The sequence below is a fragment of the Pelodiscus sinensis genome, chromosome 18 (assembly GCF_049634645.1).
Source record: "Pelodiscus sinensis isolate JC-2024 chromosome 18, ASM4963464v1, whole genome shotgun sequence".
Lineage (NCBI taxonomy): Eukaryota > Metazoa > Chordata > Testudines > Trionychidae > Pelodiscus > Pelodiscus sinensis.
In genome coordinates, this window is record NC_134728.1 from 25628132 (window position 1) to 25650499 (window position 22368).

A 22368-nucleotide genomic window follows, 5' to 3' on the forward strand; every position below is an offset into this window, starting at 1 on the left:
GCTTTTGGCACCTTTCTCATTTTACATCCAATACAATGTGTTAAAATCTTCCCATTTCATATTCTTGTACTTGAATTGACATTTCATAATGCCTTGCTGCTGAGGGCTTTCCATGACTGTGGTGGCCAATGAATCATCTCTGCACCTATTTCTACACCTCTTTCATGGATCGACTCATGTTCTCCCAATTGCAATCCTAGAGATTGCGGCATGAACAGGTGTATCTTTGAAGTCCCATTCAGCTTGGATGGCTAAATTCCTCTCATGTGTTCCTTCTTGGTGGGTGTGAGCATCCTCCAGCCATTCTAAAAGAGATCTCAGTTTGCAAACCTAATATAATAACCCCATTTTATTGATGCTGTACAGAACACGCCACTGAACATGCTTCTGCCTTTAGGGAGAGCATGAGAGAACAAGCACGCCAGGTATTAGTCACATCGCTTCATGCACTACTGAAAGGCACTCACATACTATGATGATGAGAGTGGTGCGTAACCTATATACCTTAGCACATAGAATAGAAAGTCTTGGTGCAATAGCTGCAGTGCTTTGCATGCTCGGTGGCATTCATGATAAGTGCAACACCAACCCATGATTATGTGCAAACCAAACCAAAACCGGTTCCTTGTGTGTAGATGTGTAACCCCTTCACTGCTTTGCCATAAAATGTGTGTGTGGCTGCCTTAAAGTGACACTCCATGTAAATCAGTTACTTATTTCTTTAGTACAGCGGTTCTCAAACTTTTTGGGCTCTGGAGCCCTTTACATGCGTAAAAATTTATGCGAAGCCCCAGCAGTCCACTGATTGTATATGTTGTACTTATGCGGAGCCCCAGCGGTGCACTGATTGTATGTGTTGTACCTATCGATGTTTCCAGTTTGTCAACCTCACGGAGCCCTGGAGCTCTGTGGAGCACAGTTTGAGAAACACTGCTTTAGTACATCAGGTGAGCATGTCACTGTTGCATTTCACCTGTTGTGCAATTGGGACAGGCCTTGCACTGAGGCACTTGCACTGAGAAAGTAGAATGCCTTCCAGAAGAGAGGAGAGAGGGACTTATACTTGGAATCCTACCGGGAGGGGGAGGTTCCTGGGTTATTTAATGATGGTGCTTGCTGAATTTTAATTGAGAGGTTGTTCCAAAAGCAGTGGGTGACATGACAGAAGGCATAAAGTTAGGAGCACATGAAGGAGACACAAAGGGAACATTGAGGATCAACGTGAGCTGTTGGCATAGGGGAGTGGGAGAGGGGAGAAACACAGAGCTACACAGAGGACAAAGAGCTAGGACTTTATTCAGGAGAATGACATCCAGTGAAGGTATTTGAGGAAGGGGAGGTTAGTAGGAACACGATGTATGAGGAAGGGGATGAACATAGCAACCCTACAATCATTCTTCTTTAAGGGTTTATGGTATGTCTCAAACTATAGCCACAGGAGATAAAGACCATCAGGTGTGCCAATGGGGGAGCATGTTGGGGGGAAGGGACAGCTGCTCTGGGGCCCAGGGATTTAAAAGGTCCTGGGGCTGCTGGCTGTCGCTGCCACTGCTGCAGTAGTAGTGATGGTGACAGCCAGAGCCACAAACCCTTTAAATCACCCTTGGAGCCCCAGGCAGTGTATTCCGGGGGCACTGAAGGGCTGTCTGGAGGAGGCTAGCACCAGTCCTGCCCCTTGTGCAGAAGGCCCTGTCCCTTCTGGTGGCTGCCCTGAAGACCAGAATGAAAATTAATCAATTGAGATTAGAAACCACAGGAATTGCCACATGGGAGGACACCCATGCGCCATTATGTCCAGTATCCTGTACTCTGCTGGCAGATCACTGGAGCACATAGCATACTCTGGAGTTTTCCCAGCTTCTCCAGGAGCTTCCCTTATGTTCAGGGAGAGGAGCAATGGTTATATTGGCTTTATGCTACCCAGGGCTTCATCTATAGTCAGGAGACTTGCAGCCATCCCGCTAGGACCATTCTCCATTTCATTGGTCCCACCAGGGTGCCTGGGAGCCCAGAATCTGTCCCATCAGCTGGTGCCTGTGTTTTGGTCACAATGAAAGATATTAAAATAATGAATAAAAATGCCCTTGTCTGACAGTCACTCATGCTACCTCTGCATGATGAGTCATGTGGTGTTTAAGAGGAGTCTCCACAACTGGAGTCATGATATTAAACATTTTTAAAATCTCCCATTCTCATTTGAGTAAAATTCTGGCCTTTGTGGTTATAAAGAAAACTTGAAAACATGACCCTTAAGCATCCATGCTTAAACAAACAAACTCAGAAGGCTAATACAATCCAAGCAAAACGGACTATTTTAAGCCAATCTCATGAATCTAGGGAGGCATGGCTCATGATGTCAAAGACTGGGGGAGGCTGCTCATACTGCTGGCATTGTACAAGAGGCTGCAGATATCAAAAGTGAGGGCCAAGAGGAGGAAAGGCGTTAACATTTCTCAGAGCTTATGTTCTCTTCTCATGGTTCTTTGTTTAAGTGAACTCCAACAAGATAGCAAAAAAGCAAAACTGTCCAGCCCAGAGACCAATTCTTCCATGCTGATCCAGCACACTGCCGTACATATATATAGATCTGAACCAAGCCTGGTACGTCCTGTATGTACAGCATTCTTGACACAGGCTGCAACAACATCTTGTTCAGTAGGGGGGGTATGTTTCAAGACTGGTGAAATTGAAGGTATCGTTGGGTGTTTTCTGTTCTGGTTGTGATGGGGATGGCAATAGAAGAGTCCCACCTGGTGTCACGAAGCAAGAGGACACAAGCTTGTGTCAGCTGATGTACCTTTGAAAGCCAATGTCTCACAGAATTAACCAAGTTAAATCAAGTAATCATCATGTGAGACACAAGAATAGAAGAAGAAAAAAAATTCAGTTCAAAGATAGAAGAAACAATGGGTCTCTTCAGTCTCACTTAATAAATTGCAAGTAGTTAGAATTTCAAAGTTACATTAAAAAGCAACGAGGTTGAAAAAGTAACAACCTCAGACCCTGTCCTTGGTAGATGGGAATAGCTGTGTAACAGATTTGTCCATTATGGTGCTGCCCTTTAATCTACATGGAGTGAGGGAAAGGCCAAGTGAATGTACCACTCATCCTGAATCATTATCCCTGGGGATTCTAGGAATTTCTCAGTAATCCAGTGACAACAGTCTCATCCTTCCAGTTTCTGGAGTCCCCTTCACGTTCATTGACTCTGGCTTTTGACTGTAATTGGCTAGTAGAGAATTCCCTTCTGAGAGGGCAACTCCCAACTGCAGTAAAAATAATGGAACCAGTTCCTCTGCTAGCCACTTCCCCCTTTCCTGAGAACAGAGCATGCCCAGGAGGATAGGGACATAGCAGAGGTGATGCAGAAGAGTGACAGAGCTCTGCCCTTCATCAGTGGACCATAAAGCAGTCCCTCATCTCCTCTATTTATTGCTGGCACGAGTCTCTGAGCAGGGTTGAATGAGGTGTACCCTAATGCTCCCAATCCCAGCCCTGCATTGAGCCTAGATGCAGCAGAGAACTGAACTCTAAGTTTTTTTTCCTGTTTTTCCCACACTGATGCCATATATAACACAAGACAGTCCTGTGGGGAAGGGGATGGGTTGGATGATCTAGTAAAGTTTTTTTTCTCTAAAGTCCAGGATACAAAGATTATGACATTTTGTTTGCAGAAGGCTTCTTGGGTTGATGTCCATGACCAGTATGTCTCCAAGAAGTGCAAGAGGGACTTCTACTGAATTAATTTGGAGGGTCACCTAAGGAATGTCAATGGAAAACTGGGTCCCATGTTTACTAGTGTGGCACCCTCTGGTCCAGCAACATCCGTGGTCAGGCATGATTTCAGTTATCTGGATGTCCAATTAACATGGGTGTGGCCAAGTTTCTCATGGTTCCACAAAATCTGTTTACAGCCACCAGTCCTGGCTTTCAGTTTTCTGTTCTGTTAGTTAGCTCTAATTTACACCTGGGTTATGTCTACACTAGAGGCTTCTTGAACAAGAAGTGCAAAAAGTTCTTGCACAAGAAGCCTGCAGTGTAGACACAGCCCTAAAGTCTTCTAAGAGCTCAGTAAGCAGTGGAAGTGTTGGTAATGCTGTTAGAAAATATTGACTTCCTGTGGTTCGGAAAATTGTCTGGTTTGGCATGGGTCAGGTCCTGAGGGGTGCCTGACGAGAGAGGTTCAGCCTGTACTGTGTTTCAGCTGTTACACTCACTTGTCCCCTCTTTGACTAAGGGTACATCTAGACTACAGAGCTTTTCCGGGATACCTCTGGTGTATCGGAAAAGCTCTGCCATGTCCAAGGAATGCATTCGCTTTTCTGAAAAAAATTGCAGAAAAGCAGACGCATTTTTTCAGCATCCCTGTAAACCACATTTTATGAGGAAGAAGGGATGCTCAATTCCCAACATTTGTCCCCGTGTAGATGGGCCAAATGTCGGAAAAGCCTCTTTTGGAAGAAAAGCAGAAAAAGATATGCAAATTGCATTTGGCAATTTGCACATCTTTTTCCAACTTTTCTTTGTAGTGTAGACACAGCCTATGTGTTCTTAACTTTTTTTCCTTGAATACAAACATGTAAGTCCTGATGAGCAAACAAGCATGCATCTTCATGCTGAGATTCTGATTCTCTGCTGTTTTACCACAATTGTATGTCATTAAAACGAGGGAGCTATGCAAGGATTAAGTTGATTTTGAAATTTTAAATTTATTTCCTTCCTTTAGTTCTGTTTGCATTAATCCTCACTTTTCACAGCTGCATGTACAATTACAATGATTGCACTTAGAACTGGTGAGAGACCTTAGAAATACCAACTGTAATTACATGCATAGAGGACCAGAAATCTGTCTAGTCAATTGCACATGCATTTAATGTGCTTGTGACCACCGTCACAGTAGTTACATGTGTAATTTAGGCGCCTGATTCTTCACTGCAGTATACTAGATTTACGCGACAGTAATTCTAATGAAGCCATGTTGTCGTAAAGCTGGAGAGTCCCTGTCTCTCAGTCTTGTATGTGTAACTTTACCGCTCTTCCAGAAGAGCGAAACTTGTCAGAGAACAGATACACAGAATGGTATTTTCTCTGCCAATATTAATAGTGAAGTGACCTTCAACATTCCAAATTATTCCCCTTTTAAAATTCACGTAGGGAGAAACCTACTCAGAATATGTCCTAAAGCCTTTTGAAACAAATCATCAAAATGGTTTACCCATGCAAATGCTTCTATGTAAGAATGGCTGCTTGTTAAGTGGCTAGTTATCTTCAGTGTCTATGCACATTTCAATGATGAGCAAGGCTCCACAGATCGGAGGTCTTAATGCTCCATCACATGGATGCAAGACAATTTTTGAGCTCTACCTATTGAAAATGCTAGCGTGTATGCAACCATGTTCCCAAGTAGGTGGGCAATTGTTTTTACATGTGCAAAGCAGATGCATATGTAAGGGATAGAAAAAAAAGCCGTTGGCCCAATAATCACAATAAGAAACGTCACTACAAACAACAGATGTTTTTTAACATAAAAACAGGAATTTATTTCCCTCTTTAAAAAAGTTTATCATGTTTTGTTTTTTTCTGTATTATGGGAAACCCTTAATAAAAAATGTGTATTAGGAAGTACCAACTGCAGATGGGGGACGCTTAAGACTAAAAAGGCAATGTCATCAGCTGATAGACGTCAGTATAGCTCCAGGCCAGTTTCCACCAGTGGAGGATCTGGCCCAACATGTACTAATAAACCCATTACAGCCATTCATCTGTCTTATTTACATAGATAACCTTTTTTATTTCAGTGGGGTTGCTCACACATAAAGCGAGCAGGATTTGGCTAATGGACTTTTCCTATCAGTATTGATGATGGAAAACATTAGGCACGAAAGAACATTTTTCTTTGACAATCTGCCTTACACACCTGTTTTCACTATGTTTTAGTTAAGGCCTGGAATTCCAGGCGAGGTGGTTGTTTGAAATTTAAAACGGAGGGCACGAGTGAACACTTCCCTCTAATGACCTGACAGTGAGCTTGAACATCTAGAGGCTCTAGTACTAAGGTTGCCAGGCATCTGGTTTTTGACTGTTAAAAGTCTGGTTGCCCCCCAGCAGCATGGGATGTGGAGGGAGGTTTGGGCTGTGAGCTCCAGGAGGCGCTCACCTTAGGTGTCATGGAAGGACGGGCAATGCAGGATAGTGCAGGGGTGGCCAGTGGGAGGATCCATGTGCTGCCTCCAAGTGCTAGCTCTGCCTCCACAGCTCCCATTCGCTGTGGTTCTGGCTCATTGGGAGCTTCGGAACCAACATTCACAGGGAGCATGCGGAGCTTCCTTGACAAGCCCTATACCTACAAGCCACAGGGGCATGGCATGTCTTCATGGAATGCACCTGAAGTGAGCACAGGCCGCACTTCATAAGCCTTCCCATGTCCTGGCCTCCTTCCTCAGCTCTAAGTGCCATTCCACATGCAAACTCCCTTCCAGAGCTTGCACCCCATCCCCTTGCTCCTGCCCTGAATCTCCTCCTGCAACCCAACCCTCTTATCCCCAGCCACGCCCCAGAGCCTGGTGACTGCATTGACAGATGGATCCTTCACCCCTTCTCTCCCTGAACCTTAATCCCCTTCCCTAGGCCAGAGCTCCCTCCTGCATCTAGAAGCCCTCATTTCTGGCCTCATCTTGGAGCCTGCACCCCCCCAACTGGAGCTCATAGCCTCTCCCAAGTTCCAACCCCAGCTCAGCTGCTCAGAACCCACACCTCAGCCTCCTCCTGCACACCAACCTCTTCCCCAACATGGTGAAAATGCACGAGTGAGCTGGGATGGGGAAGAGCGAGCAAGAGGAGTGGGGAGTGAAAGGGGACAGCCCCTCAGTTTTCTGCAGACAGAAAGTTGGCAACCTTATCTAGTATAGTAGATGTCAACCAGGAGTATGTGTACTCCTGGTGGTACACAGAGGTCTTCTGGAGGTGCATCAATTCATCTAGATCCGTGGTGTCCAACCAGTTCCAAAGCCACTGCTATAGTGAACTAGCTACACTCATCCAGCCAAATAGCCATATGTGGCTAGTGGCTAGTGTGTTGGACACCACCGATCTAGATGATATTGGCCTAGTTTTACAACAGGCTAACTAAAAAGCAGTACAAGAGAAAGAACAAACTACAATTTCACACAGAAAATAACTTGTTTATACATTTCTATATGCTACACACTGAAATGTAATATTCATAGTGCAACTGATTTATAGTTATATGGCAAATATAAGAAAGAAAACAAGTTTTCAGTACCAGTGTACTGCGACTTTTTTGTGTTTTTATGCCTGATTTTGTAACCAAATAGTTTTTAAGTCAGGTATAACTTGGGAGCACGCAAGACAAATGAGATTCCTGCTCTAGTACTTTGAATTCTCCCCAGACATCATTTTCTGAATACAAGTGTTACAGGTGCAAACTGCACCTGCAAATAGGTACATGCCAGATTGAAAAGTGTAGGCCTTTAGGCATGCAGTAGCACAGGCAATATACACACAGTTGCTCCCAGTCCCAATAGCCATGCACAGTTGTTGCAATTACGTCCACAGATGTCAATACATTGCTAGACATTTTGCATGTGATATTTCCCAATTAGTACGCAGTGTTACAAACGGTGGATTTAAGAGATCCTGAGGTAAATAGAGTGAAGAGCAGCCAGCTGATTAAAAACAGTAACATTTCTCTGGACATGCAACAGAATCCTTCCATAACCAGAGATGACAGGAAAGGAAATACAGAAAAGCCCATGAACATTGGATGAGATTTTGGTAAAATATGATATATTTTTTCAAATGTTTCTGACTCTGGAAATGGCTACGGCAGCTCCTGCAAATAATTCATTCCACGTGTACAATGTGTTCAACATTCTTTTTTGGTTTAAACTTATTTTCCTCATCCAGAAAAATTGTTGCCAGTGTGATTCCATTACAATGATACAAAGCCTTGCGGTACCACTTTGAGGTAGAACATTATTTCACTCAGGTGACAGATGGGGAAACTGAGGCACAAGACGTCTGACTCCTTTACCCATGGCTATTAAGTGACTCAGTGGAAATGGAACTGAGTATTTGACTATCAACTCTATACTCTATCACTATGCTTACTTTTGTTGCTGCTAATTCTCTTCCCCCTTAGACTTCTCATAATGGGCCTTTTTCTCACCTAGTTTCTTCTCGGGAATTTTGCTAATGTAGGTAACTTTTTAAGTTTTCCTCTAGTCTGCTTCATTCTCTGGATACTCCCTGACCCATATGGAACTCCCACTGGGATGGTTGGCTACCTGGCAGGTTTCTGGAGTGTGCATCTTTTTCATAAATGCTGCCAATTCCACTCTATGCATCTAGTGGTAGAAGAGACTGAGAGAATGGATTGCCCTCTCCAACCATTCCAATGCCAGAATGCACCAACTCCATGATGCTTGTCCATGATGCCATGGGCCTGGAAAATGAACACTTCAAAGTTTTATCCTCAAGTGGTATATGTCATGAACTGTGTCTGCATAACATGCTTCCAAAGCAGCACATGTTTTTCAGGATGCTTCACAGTGGTGGTAAGAATTCCCTCTTCCACCACCAATGAAAAACATTTTTTTCCATTGGAAAATACCAGCAACATTTTAAGCTTTTCCACAGGAAAATGTCAGTTTTGGATTAATTTCTCCTGCTTTAAAAACACATTGGAAAAAAATTATAACATTGTTGTGACATTGCGTTTCAACATTTTTAAATAAAAAGTTCAAGTTCTCAGTTCAAAATGACTTTTCGTTTCAAAATGTAATTTATCTACTATGTATTTGAGAGTCTGTCTGTCTGTCTGTTCAAGAACTCCTAAATGGCAGGAGCTAAAGCCAACAAATTTGGTATACGGCTTCCACTCATTACAACTCAAAGCAAAGTAAGAGTTTGGTTGTGTTAGGGAAATGGGATGTGCCTGGAATGAGTTTACTTCTCATAATACCCTACAGAAAAGGGACAAAACCACCAGGCAAGTAAAAGAGGCTGGTTGAGGGCTGTCCAGGACTGCCCCAGCCCTGAGCCAGGCACCCTTTAGAGAGGGTGGAGGGGTGAAGCTCCCTCCCCTAATTCATATGGGAACATTGCTGGCTGTTTCCCTTTGTTGGGAAGTGGGGGGAAAGTGCACTTTGCTACATTTCTTACTCTGGCTGGGGAGTGCAGGGGAATAGATGAACCTGGACCTGCCCCAGCCCCTCCTCCAGCTGTGGCCATGGAGAGGCGCTTGTCACTTGGCCCCAAGCTGCTGCAGTGAGAAGGAGCTGAGGTAATCCTCTCTCCCCAGAGAAACCTGCATACTGCACCCCTCATCCCCAGCTCCATCCCAGATCTATGATTTAAATAAAGCATGAACATCTTCATTTTATTAAAAAAAAAAAAAAAAAAAAGAGTGAAGGACCTGAGCAATGCCCAGTAAATCTAAATTTCTAAAACTAATTGAAAGGACAAAATGTTTTGACATTAACAAAGCCATTTCAATTGACCCAAACTGACTCCCCTGCCAAATGATCTGTTTACAAAAGTTTGAGATTTTGACTTTCAGGCTGGTTTGGACTAGAAAAAGCTTTTGAAATGTATAATCTTCTTGGGACCGGAAAGCAATTTCTTGCCTAGCTCTAGTGCTTCATCTATAGTCTATTCTAGCTCCTATTGAAGCCAAGGGAAGAGTTCCCATTCCCAAGATGCACCTGGTGCTGCGGCCTTTTCTTTCTCTTGGGCTACATCTAGACTGCAAGCCTCTTTCGAAAGAGGCTTTTGCGAAAGTATCTTTCGAAAAAGCCTCTTTCGAAAAAGAGCGTCTAGACTGCAACCAGTACTTTCGTAAAAACAAGTCGCTTTTTCGAAAGAAAGCACCCAGGCAGTCTGGATGCTCTCTTTCGAAAATGCCCTGTTTGCATTCAAGAACGCCTTTTTTCGAAAGAGCACTTTCAAAAAAAGGCGTTCTTCCTCGTGAAATTAGGTTTATTGCCGTCGAAAGAAAAGCCGCGTTCTTTCGATTTAATTTCGAAAGAACGTGGCTGTAGTCTAGACGCAAGTGAAGTTTTTTCGAAAAAAGGCTACTTTTTTCGAAAAAACCCTTGAGTCTGGACACAACCTTGTTGTCATATGCTCTATTCACATGCCTTTTGAGTCTCAGCTCCACAGACTGAGTTCGTTCTGCTGTAACCATTTTAGTCAGGTCATGTTCACAGAGGCCTTCAATCCTTAGGCAGTAGTTATTGGCTGAGCACTACTGCCATTGCTCTGTAACCACTGCCAGGGTTTGACCTTGTTCCTAGCAGTAACTCCCTTTGCTTTCTTTCAAACCGTTGCTTCATGAAAATTTTCTGCACTCTGAGATCAGAGCTACAGACCATTCAAATTGCATGGTGGCTAGCATGGTTCCGATACTGTGGAGGACGGGTCTGGAGAGTTCATGTGTTACTTGAGGGCCTCTGCATTGCTCGTGAGAATACAATAAAATAAAGAAATGGAAGGAACAAGTTAAAATGCTGGCTTACTGTGTCATTTTCAGTTACAGGAACAGTAGTTGCGCAGGTTGAGGATTTTCCATCGGAATGGCTGTTTTTTGCACATCCCAGCAAAATACCTATTCAGAATGGAAGTGCCAGTGGCCCATTAATGAATACAGAGTGAATGGGGCCACTTATCAGAGGGAATATTTATAGTTACTTTCCTGAGGGGCTGAGTTTATACTGGGCTGCGTGGAGGAGTCACGCCTGGTTATAGCTCTTAGCACAAGCTGCCCCTTACCCTGGGGATTAGGATTATACACCACAAAGTCACGTTGTGCTCCTTGAGCTGCTGCTGCCACTTAACACAGCCACATGAAAACCAATATTGAAAAAGAGTTAACGTCTCAGCGTGGAACTAAGCTGTACGGCATATGCTTTTAACATTAAAAAGAGGAAGCAGTTTGGGGAAAAAAGATGCAGACCTGGCAAGTTTTCATTGTTGGAGGCTGAAGGGAGGGAGGGTGAAAAGATTTCTCTCTCCTCAGATGGAAAATATACTGAGTATAGTTGCTGACAAGCAGCTATCAAAGGCCTGGAGACACGCCATAGGTACCAACTGGCATCCCGACAAGCATGCCATATAGAATGCAAGGTTTCATTTTTGGGAGTGTTGGAGGCAACATTTCTTGCCGTGACTAACAGGGTTTGTTTAACCTGCAGCAGGCCTTTTATATCACACACTTTTTTTTCTAGCAGCCCCTCTATGGGCCTGATTCTGCCACCCACAGGCATGAAGAGGAACACCTATTTAACTGAGTAATCCCATCGAAACCCACATGAATAAAGGGGGCTGGTCCAAATGGCCTTTAAACGAGCCTTTAAAGCTTACTGGGGAAGACGTAGTCCCACTCGGATCTCACAGGGCTCCCGATTTTCACTAGTGTAATCCCACGGAAGCCAGTGGATTGTACCTGTGTCTATACATGAGATCAGAATCAAGCCTTCCCCCTTTTGTGATCTCGGTGCAGAAGAACACTATACAGGGCTGAATAACAAGAAGACTAAACACCAAAGCGCATGTCCTGCCCCGCTCCCTCTCCCCCCGCCTTTTCTTCTGCTCAGTCAAAGCCACTGAATGGAAAAATTTGCAGAAAAAGGTCATTTTGAAGTTACATGATTCACTCCAAGGGGCAATGCCCTGCCCTACCTCTGCTAAGTAATATCCTCTATTTCCTCTTCAAGGTATCACGTGCAGGCAAACCACAGACTGCTGCCATTTGCTTGCTCAATTTGATTATTTTTATCCAGTAGCAAATACCCTCGCTTCCCCCTTCTCAAGAGATCGATGACTCTCACCAAGCCCCTTGTTGCGACAGAGCTTCCTACACTTTTAACCATTTCTGCCCTGAAACAAACAGCTACTTTCTCTCTCTCTCTTTCCCTCTTTTTTTTTTTGACAAGTCAAGAGTAGGAACTGCTGCTGTTTCCACCACTTACTAGATTTGGAGACATTGTAGAAAAAGAATTAAAGGGGGAGGGGAGAGAAAATGGCTTGCTCTTGTCCAAAGCGGGTCTTGTTTGGCATTACATTTGTAACAGTGACTTTTTCCCTTCACACTCAGCTGGTCAAATCCTATGATACTTGCTCAGTTTAAGTCTTTACACAAACCAAATTTGTTTTACCCTGCATGGGGATTTTAGCTGTGTTAGGACTTGAGGGAAAACTGAGAACAGACCTCAGGATTTGGCCCCCTTTTAGAACAATCCATGTGGAACTCTATTGTAGCTAACAGCACTGCCCTACTGTAAAACATGTGTAAGTCAGACAATTAGACCAACCAAAAACAAAAAAAGCAAATGAAGGCTGCATGTGTGACTGGTCACAGAGATCCCCTTGAGACTGTCATTTGATGTGCTGAAATATCAATGAGCCTGCCTACCTGCTCTCTGGGGCGCCCCATCACCTTGTCCTGCTAAGCCAGATCCTCCGATCTCCTCCAGCGTTAGCACAGACTTGGGGGCACAGTCCACAGCACAGTAATACAGACACTAAGATCAGCTCAGCCTCTGGGAAGGCTCAGCCAAACGGACTTGCCACAGCACCCAGTTGCACAGCCCAGATGGGACCAGTACCCCAGATAAATCTGTCTTACTCTGTATAAAATATTACAGAGAGAAAGCTGATAAAATGTTCTCCCCCTTTATCAATAAAAGAGAGGGATGCACAGTTGTTATCCCTCCCCAGGTAACAATTATCTACACTGGGTTTATTAATAATCAAAAGTGATTTTATTAAACATAAAAGGTAGGATTGAGTGGTCATAAGAGATACCAGACAGAACAATGTAGGTTATAAAACAAAACAAAACACACCAGCTAAACTTCATACATGTTGAGAACTTGTTATTAATCATAATTTCTCATCCTAGTTCTTAATTATGGGAATTATGGGAAAGTCCTGCTCAGGGTCCAGAAATGTTCTCTCTCACCTGGGTCCAGCAGTTCTTCTCCACCCCTAATTTTGCAATCCTTTTGTTTCCAGCCATTTTCATGTATCCTCTAGGGTGGTAAAGCAGACTATAAAGCCATCATTGTTTATACCTTATAAATAATTTCCCTAGGGCAGGAAGCGTTTGTTCAATAACCCCACGCTTCTGGTGAAAAGTACAAAATTCAAGATGGATTCCAGCATCTGGTGACACAGTCACATGCCCTTGTGGCAACTCTGAGTGCTTCCTGCTGTCTGGCTTATGGGAAAAACAAACCCATTTACAGATCACTGTCCTTATCAATTAGCCATCAAGTTTCTGAAATACCCTTAATGGCCTTTACTTAGCATGTCTAGATTAACAAAACAGATATACTTATATTTCTAATTTAAAATACAGGATTGATACATGCACACACACAAAATACACATTCAGCAGATTATAACTTTTCAAATAATACCTTACAAGAAGTATTTTGCATAAAGCATTTTCAGTTATGCATATTCATAAGCATATTTTCATAAAACATAGGAAAGGCCCTTTCACAGCATGTAATACATAGCTACTTAAAATACTATAGGCCACATCTTCATTTCAGCGGCTCTGCAAGGCTGTTGTGACCAAGACAATCTCCCAGTAGGGTAGTTTTGCTAACTGTGCTTGTGTACTTAGAATTTGTGGGATGTGCTGCGCTTTGATTGGATGCAGAGGGAGAGCATGGCTCTCAGAGTCAATGTTGTGTACAACCAGCACGCATCTCACTTCATGAGCTCTTGCTTAACGTGTGTGTGACATCAGTAATACTGGTGGGAAAAAAATTATGTGAACAGAAACCAGCAGAATCTGTCAACTATCTCCATGGGCAACAGTCATGGGTGGTCTGTGAAGGTAGGGCTGGGGAAGGCAAGCCTCCAGCCCCACCTGCACCCCCACCTCTTCTGTGAGGCCCTGCCCCTGAGAGTCAGGGCTTTGTGCCGCATGTGTGCTCCCCCCATTTGACCACAGGGAAGGGAAGGGAGTGAGAATGGGCTCCCTGCAGCCTCCCCAGCCCTGGAGGAAGGGGCACTGTACTGTGTGGCCCAGCCAAGCCCAGCCCAGCCCAGCCTTAGGGGAGGGAGGAAGCAGGGCATGCTGTGCCACATAGAGCCCTGGGGGAGGGAGGAGGGCATGCTGCACTACCCAGCCTTTCCAGCAGAGTGAGGACGGGCACTGGGGGCAGCAACCCCCCCCCCCCCCCGCCTCAGAATGCCTACAACAGGCGTTCTGGGGGTGGAGTGTGGGCAGAAATATACTTGGTGGTTTGGGAAGGCAAAGCCTTCCCTCGCCTTACATACCCAACGCCCATGGCAACAGTAAAGAAAATGTCTTGTGGGCCACACATAGAACCTGTGGCCTGCAGGCTGCAGATTGCCCACCATTGCTATAAAGCAATAAATAATGCCAGAAAGATACATTACAACAAGTTTCTGAAGAGGCATTGATATCTCAGTTTGCTGTATGTGTTAGCTGGGAAATTAGAATGAGATGCTGAGAGTTTTGGAGCAAGGTCCTCATGTGTGTCTGTGTTTGGGTAGAAACTAATTTGATGGGCCCTTCACCTAGTTGAGGTCCTAAGGCAAGGGTCTCAAACTGCTGGCTCACAAGCCATCCCTAACTGGAGTGAATTTTCAATCCGGTCCAGGATTCACAGTGGGGTGGGGGAGGGCTGTCTATTATGCATTGCCACTGCCAAGAGTGTGTGTGGGGGGCACAACTGCTACCTCTGCAGCTCATCAGACCTCCTTCCCGGTGATCCCCAAAACCACATTCTCGAGGTTGGGGTGCCATGGGGAGGAGAGGACAAGGTGGTGGCAAGAAGGGGCAGAGTTTGGGGGATGGTTCCAGCCCCCCACAACCCACCAGGAGTCCTGGGCCAGATTGTACAATTGCTCCATCCAGGGACAACCCACTGGCCAAGAGTTTGAGACCTCCTGCCTGAGAGAGATCTATCATGCAATAGATAAGCCACTTACTATATCTGTATGATAAATTCCTCTTCCTGGCCAAAATAGATCATATCAAAAGGCATCATTGTAACTGGCAGGAGTTTGGTTTGCATTAGAGGTGTGGTGTTTGTTTATTTTTTTAAACACTAGTAGGATCCTGGGTATCTGAACAAGGGGAGGTTACCTTTAACATAGCAATCACAAAAGTGTGGGGGGTCTTCGACCTCGTTCAAGGCCATAACATGAAGAGTTTTTCTATACAACTTAAAGTGAGAAATTCAGTGCCAAAGCTTTCTGTCTATACCTTCCTTTCAGACTGCGTTACATCCATCTCTTCCTTCTTAGTCTAACCGGAGATTGGTGCAGACTGGCATGTCAAACATACCCTCAACAGATGTTGTGAGCATTGAGAGACTCAGACTGATTTCATGAATATGCCCCAAAGATGACAGAGGTCTCACAAGGATAATCAAACTCAATATTGCCACTATTTAGATGGATCATTCCACTATTTAGAATAGATTAGGAGCTCTCAGTAACAAACAGACACTAACTAAAGTCCTGCTTCAGTCTGGCACCCCAAGCTAATCTTTTATTGGACCAACTTCTGTAAGTAAAAGAGACAAAATTTCGAACTTCCAGAAGAAGAGCTCTGTGTAAACTTGAAAGCTCATTTCTCTCCAACAGAAGCTGCTCCAATCAAAGATATTATGACACCTACCTTGTCTGCCTAATATCCTGGGACCAAGAAGGCTACAACAATACTGCATACAATAGCTTAGTTAGTTATGGTTTTATTAGTTAAAGATTTTCGGTGGGTGATATTTATGAAAGAGGAAACCTGATTGATATTCCCCCATCCTGCAAAGGCTGAAAAATACAAATACTGTCCACTTTCATATACAATATAAACATTCATATAAGTTCAATATTGATGGAGATCTACAACAGCAGTGTATAAAATTGGGATCCCCAACTATGGATATATAGAATTGCTCTCCTTACACAATATACAAAGGAAGGAAGTGAAAAGGAAGTAATTTATGAGTTAGCACTGAGTGATATAGATTTAAAATCCAGGCTGATTTATCAGGGTCAAACGTGTGACCAATTTGGAAAGAAATAAGATGTTACATTTTGGCCAAATGCATTTGCAAAGAAATGGGATAAAGTGAATGGCGGGAAGAAGATGCCTTTTTGATAATTTACACAGGTGGGTAAGAAATCTTTTCTTTCCTTTATAATTCCCCTTTAAGGAGCTAACCACCATAGAATAAGTAAGTATTTTTGTAACAAATGGTCTGAACCAGATTAGATACATTTATATTCTCTTGGTATAGAGCTCTGTATTATAGGTAATAGAATTTGTCAGGAAGTTGTATGTTAATTCTTAATTTGTTCATAATTCATGATCATTGAAGTACTTCAGATAAAATGTATACATACAGAGCTCCCCAGATGTTTAGCCCAAAGCTTATGCAGAGCCTAAAGCAGAATTTTTGGAAGTTCAAAAGAGTTTGGTTAACTTTTCCCCTATTATTTTGCATGTCTAGTTTCCAAATAGGATCAGAAGTGGAAGTGCAAAAATACAAGAAGAGAAAGCATCAGGAACCTTCTAACAAAGCACATTCTGGTAGAATCCAGAGGCTTGGATAAGGTCTAGAGATGGAGATAAAGTGTTGGGTATCTATCCAAACACGGCTAAAAATCTTAGGCTTTTAAGGTTCATTATTCACTATTCAGAATATTTGTTTAAAAGAGGGATCTAGGAATGATAGAGGTGACTGCTGTCCTGTAATATTAAATTCAGTGCTTAGGAAGGTTCTGGAAATGTAAATCATAGAGAATCTAAAATCACCTGGCAAGGTCTGATTCGTTTAAGCATAGTCAGCAGGGAGTTGTGAAATGGGTGCGATCATGCGTGTCACATACTGTAAAACTTTATTTTAGGGAAGTTGAAAGACGTACACAGCTTATCCAAAGCTCATGCAAAGTATTCAGGGTACGACTGGTCTGAGGACAGACTTCGCCAGGCACACAAGAGACAGGGCCTCAGGCAGAAGGGGCAAGCCTTTCCCAGCCAGTGTTGCTGGGCACAAGCCCCCCAGGGCTCCAGCAACAATTTAAGGGCCCCGTGTTTAGGCTACTGCCATGCCTGAGGTAGCAGTGGTGGCAGCCTGGGGCCCTGGCCCCTTTGAATAACTGGGTACCTGGGCAGTTGCCCTCTTCCCTCCTTTTCCCCCACCCCCGTCAGCATCCCTGGGATACAATCTTTCATGAAAGCTACCCTACAGCACTGGGTAATACTGTGGGTGAGTTGTTTGAGGGATCAAAGAACTAGCTACAATATTAAGCACATCGGGCAAAACACTGCCCAAATTTTCCTTTTGACTCACCAAGTTAGGTGAATTGTAGGAGGTGATTAAAAATGAGGCACCGCAAGGATAAGGAGTGAGATCCTTGCCCCACTAAAGTCAACAGGAATTTTGCCATTGACTACAATAGAACTCAAGAGGCACTGGGGTTTCTCCACCTAGGGTGCATCTAGACTACAGGGTTTTTTCAGAAAAACGGCCATTTTTCACCTGCGTACACACTGCAATCATGTTCTTTCGAAAGAAAATTGAAAGAACAGAGTGGTTTTTCTGACATTGGTAAACCTCATTCTATGAGGAAGAACGCCTTTTCTGAAAGAGCTCTTGTGTGTGGATGTGGAAGAGGGAGTTTTTTCGAAAGAAGAGGGAAGAAGAAAAGGTACAGGTGCCCTGGTGGCCATTCTGTCCATAGCAATCACTGCTTACATGCGAGATGGCGTCCAGGCAGTCTGGATGCTCTCTTACGAAAAAGCGCATTGCTTTTTCGATGGGCTTTTGCAGTGTGGACACTCTCTTTTGAAAGAAGCTTACAGTCTAGACATATCCTTAGTGAATTCAGTCATCCTCTATCCCATATAATCTGGAGAATTCCTCAGATCAAGATATGCACTAGAGCAGCAGGAAACCAATTAGTTGAACTTCTCAAGGATTTCAGCAAGCCTGGAGAAGTTCCATTTTCTGACCGAATCCTAGTGAAGAAATACTCTGATTTTGAATAAACCTTTTGCCACCTTACCTTGCTACAGTCACTGGAATCCAGAGACATCAGAAAGGATTCTGAGACTATGTCTACACAGAGATAAAAAACCTGTGGTAGTATCAAAGCTGACTGAGGCTCATGAGGCTTGGGCTGTGGGGTTAAAAATAGCAGTGTTTGGGCTCAGGCTGGCAGGGCTGGCCCATAACATTTTGGCACCTGAGGTGGGGAGCTCAAATGACACCTCCATGCTCCCTCGCTTGGGCCAAAACTCTGAAAGGTCTCAATTCTGTCTTCTTCCTGTTCTACTCGTCTCGTGGTACTGCTCTGCTACCTACATATGCACCAGCAGTAGACACAATTTTCTACACTCTGAGTCCTAGTGGTGCCCCCCACAGTCTGGCTCCTGAGGCTGCCACCTCAGTTCGCCTCATGGTAAGGCCAGCCCTGCAGGCTGGAGCGTGAGCTCTGAGAATCCTGCCCTTCATTGGCATCTTAGACAGGCCTGAATGTGTACACTGCAATTTCATAGCCCGAGAGCCCGAGCCTGGCAAACCCCAGAGGCAAGCCATTGCCATGCCATGCAGCCATGTAGACAAGCCCCAAGAGATCTGTGTATACCATGGTCAACTTGGCCTAAACATGAACCAAAATCAAAATCTTTATCAGAATAGACACCTCCTCCCCAATCAGACTTTAGTACGTCATGGCCTCTGGAGCCAAATCAATAAAGTTTTGCAAAAATCAACAGCTCTCCTTTACAGAGATGGACCAAAGCCAGAATCTTCTATCTAGCCCCACCACGCACACTTTGGATGTAATTGTGCTCATGCAGAAGTAAAGGAGTTTCACTACTGATTTCAATGGAAACGCTATGGGGGAAACATGGAAACTGAATCTGAAACAACACTAGGTGTGAGCTGATTTTGCAACATTCAAAACCCAACTCATGCTGCATAGGAAAACCTACTCCCATGCCCTGTCTCCTAGTCCATTCCCAGCTGCAATAGTTAAGCACTTCAATGAGGATTTTTACTTGCTAACCTGCTCCTCAATTCAAGAGACTGTGAACACAATGAAGCACTACTGACAAAAAATGAAAACCCAGCTATCCTAACAATGCCATCAGGGAAAAGTGACGAACTCATAGTGAAGATAATAAAAGAGCAGCTGTGGAAATCTCATATTCATGGCTCATATTTATAGCCTTATGCAGGAAGAAGGAAGCATGTTGCTTTGACACCCATTTTCATCGGACATGTAATTTCCCCCTGAAAACGAATGAGCATTGTTTTAATTAGTTATTTAAAATTTTTTCTTCCCCCAAAACATTCCTTCTTAGGGTCATATTCCATCTCCAAGTGCTGGGTGTCACTGCCTTATGGCACAGAACAGTCACTTCACTGTACAGAAGCCAAAAGACTGCTTGCAAGTAAATAAAATCAAATAACTAATAAAAAAAGTTAATTCTAGCCTTTTGTTTGTTCTCATTGTAAAATTACCATGGGACCGAGGAAATATAGTAGCGCATAATTTTAATAGTTCCATCATTGTAGATTGGCTGGGTATTAATTGTGTTAACTGTGATCATATTGAATTCATTTGGTATTTATTGAGAGACCACCTGTGCACCCATATGGTTTCCATCATTATTTAGGAGTAGTTAATGGACCCATTAGGAGTTAGCAGAGAGATGTGGGCTGGCAGTTCTTCCCAAGAGTGGTAGAAACAGTCTGTTGCTAACCATTGCATTCTGAAGATTTTCCAGGGAGGCATTTGCTCTTCTTCAACTCTTTTTATTAAATATATGAATACTGGCATTTTAGGATTTGATACAGAAAGAAAAATAAACTCATGCTATGTTGCTCATGAGCCGGCTACAAAGCCAACTCTCAGCCTTTTAACTTTAGCAAGATGTTTCTTAATATGTTGTTTGAGTCGCTACAGGAAACAATGCACATGAAGGCTTCCAATATCTGTGCAGCCTTTCCAGTGTCTCTGTGTGTTTGGAGAGGATCGGGGGGAGTGAGGGAAAGGGGAAATGTTCTCCTTTTTGGTTTACTTTGCACTAGGTCTTCAAGGCCACAAAGTGACAAGTTTCGCCCATGCAATAGGTTTCAGTTGTGCAACACCAGAGAGCTGTGGTGGAGAGAGGGTGGTAGGGAGTCATGTGCAGGGAGTCAGCTTTGACTGTCAGCAGAGGAGAAGGAAGAACACTCTGGCTGGGTGTGGTGGTAACCAAGGCTGCTTTTTGACCACAATGACCTCCTGCTTTGATCCACATATCTGAAATACTATTGCGCAGCAGCAAATCATAGCAATGCGCGTGAAATGCACAAGAGACTGTAGCCAAATCACTTCTATTTTGGGTGCAGTAACAAGGGCCAAATAGCATGTCCTTGAGCTGAGAAGCACGTACTTACAGACTTATATTTTGTGCAAAGGGATAATTACTTTATTCAAGCTGGGGTTTGCAAAGGAGCCAAAGGGAGTTAGGCATCTAATTTAAAGGGGACATGAGCGCCTACCTCCCTTAGGTTCATATGAAAATCACAAGCCTTATTCACTTCAATGAGATAAGCAGTCCATGTTGTGGCCTGTAAGTAAGGAATCTTATTCATTGTTTAATAGGCTTCTCAAGTGCAAACACTTCTTTCACCTTCCCCCTCCTCCTTTTGTGATCTCATTAGTATTCCTAATAAACAATTTGTAAGATCTTAGTTATCAGTGGAAATATGAGGGCATACATGCTGTGTCATTACTGCATCTGTAGTTTGCTGTAACCAAGTGTTCTGATATAACATCTCTCCAGTTTTGAAGACTGTCTTTTTAGTGTATGGCTTAATAGAGCATTTTTGTTTTTCCTATGCACCATATAAAAATGAGTGTTATATAATGTTATTGACTGAAAATAAGTGAGGACTTAATTATTCAGTGGAATTATATAGCAGCTGTTCAAATCTTACCCCTTTAAGCCTTCAATCTGAACTAGGGATGTTAAATATCCGTTAATTGAGTAGTCAATTAACTTCATGAATTCTTATCGGTTACTCGACTATTTCTATAGTCCCAGCAGCTGGTGCACTCTGACCCCACTCCTGAGGAGCCCCCTGCCACTCCACACTGCTACCTCTGTACCAATTAAAAAACCGTCTCCCTTTGCAGACCGGCTGCCTGTCACCCCACACTGCTGCCTCTGATAAAGCCAGAACTGAGCTGGGCTGCCTGCTTGCCTCCTAATAGATTTTAAATGCAGAGCTGCAGTGGCGGCAGGTCCCGGACTCAGTCTGGGCCAGGACTGAGCAGAGCTGCTGGCCAGCCTGCTAAAAAATGTACTGGTAAGGAGGGCGGGAAAATGCGTGTAATCTATAGCATTAACCTATAAGCTTTTGCTTATTGGTTAATCAGGTAATCGACTGCACTATTACATCCCAAATCTGAACAGGATACAAGCTGTAAGGACCCAAACCACTGCTTACTAACTGGTGGCTGTTCAGTGACTCTCTCAGTCCAGATCTCTGGTGATGCTACAGAAAAAAACCCAAAATCCCACAGCAGGTGTTAAGCTTAGTTATTTTCACACTAGCCATTTGGGACCTTAGGGTTCTCATCCTTCAAATGAGGAGTCTTCTCCAAATTGCATTCTGCTTGTCTGGTGGCTGTTCAGATGTATGTTACAGATCTGATATTAGTAAAGGATAGTCACAGTTCCCTTGTAAACATTTGTTTGACATTTAAAGCAAGTTAATTCACACGACTCATGCCCAGAGCTTCAGTATGAGAATTAAGTGCTGAAATACTCCGAGGATCTGGGCCTAGGAGCCCAAGGTGCTGATCCTGAAATGCTCACTGAAGACAATGGGAATTGCTCAGCATCTCTCTGGATCAGGCTCTGAATTTGGGCCTCAGAACAGGCAGCCCACATTAGGCAGCCAAGTTAAAAAATTGGACTCACAGATCACCAGAGACCAATAGCTTTTTATAGAACTTTGAGGAGTTTTAATGTTGAAAGGTGATATACAAACTCCAATTCTTCTTTTATCTACTGACTGTGGAGGTCACCAGTTGTATCTCTCTTCACTCTGGTGTATCTCATGCTTTTCCTGTGTTCATGATCACCTGTTATTAACTCTTCTCATCCCCCTAATTTCTCTTCTGCGCTCTCAATTTTCCAGTTACCTCCTATAACTAGACTTAAGAAACTCCTCAAATTTTAAACTCCATTAGCTTTATGCATGTGTTTTTACTGTATTATAATAACCTTCCTGTCTCCTTTTTCCTTCCTGTTTTACTTTTTTCTGCCGCTTCTAAACTTACCAGTTCCACTTT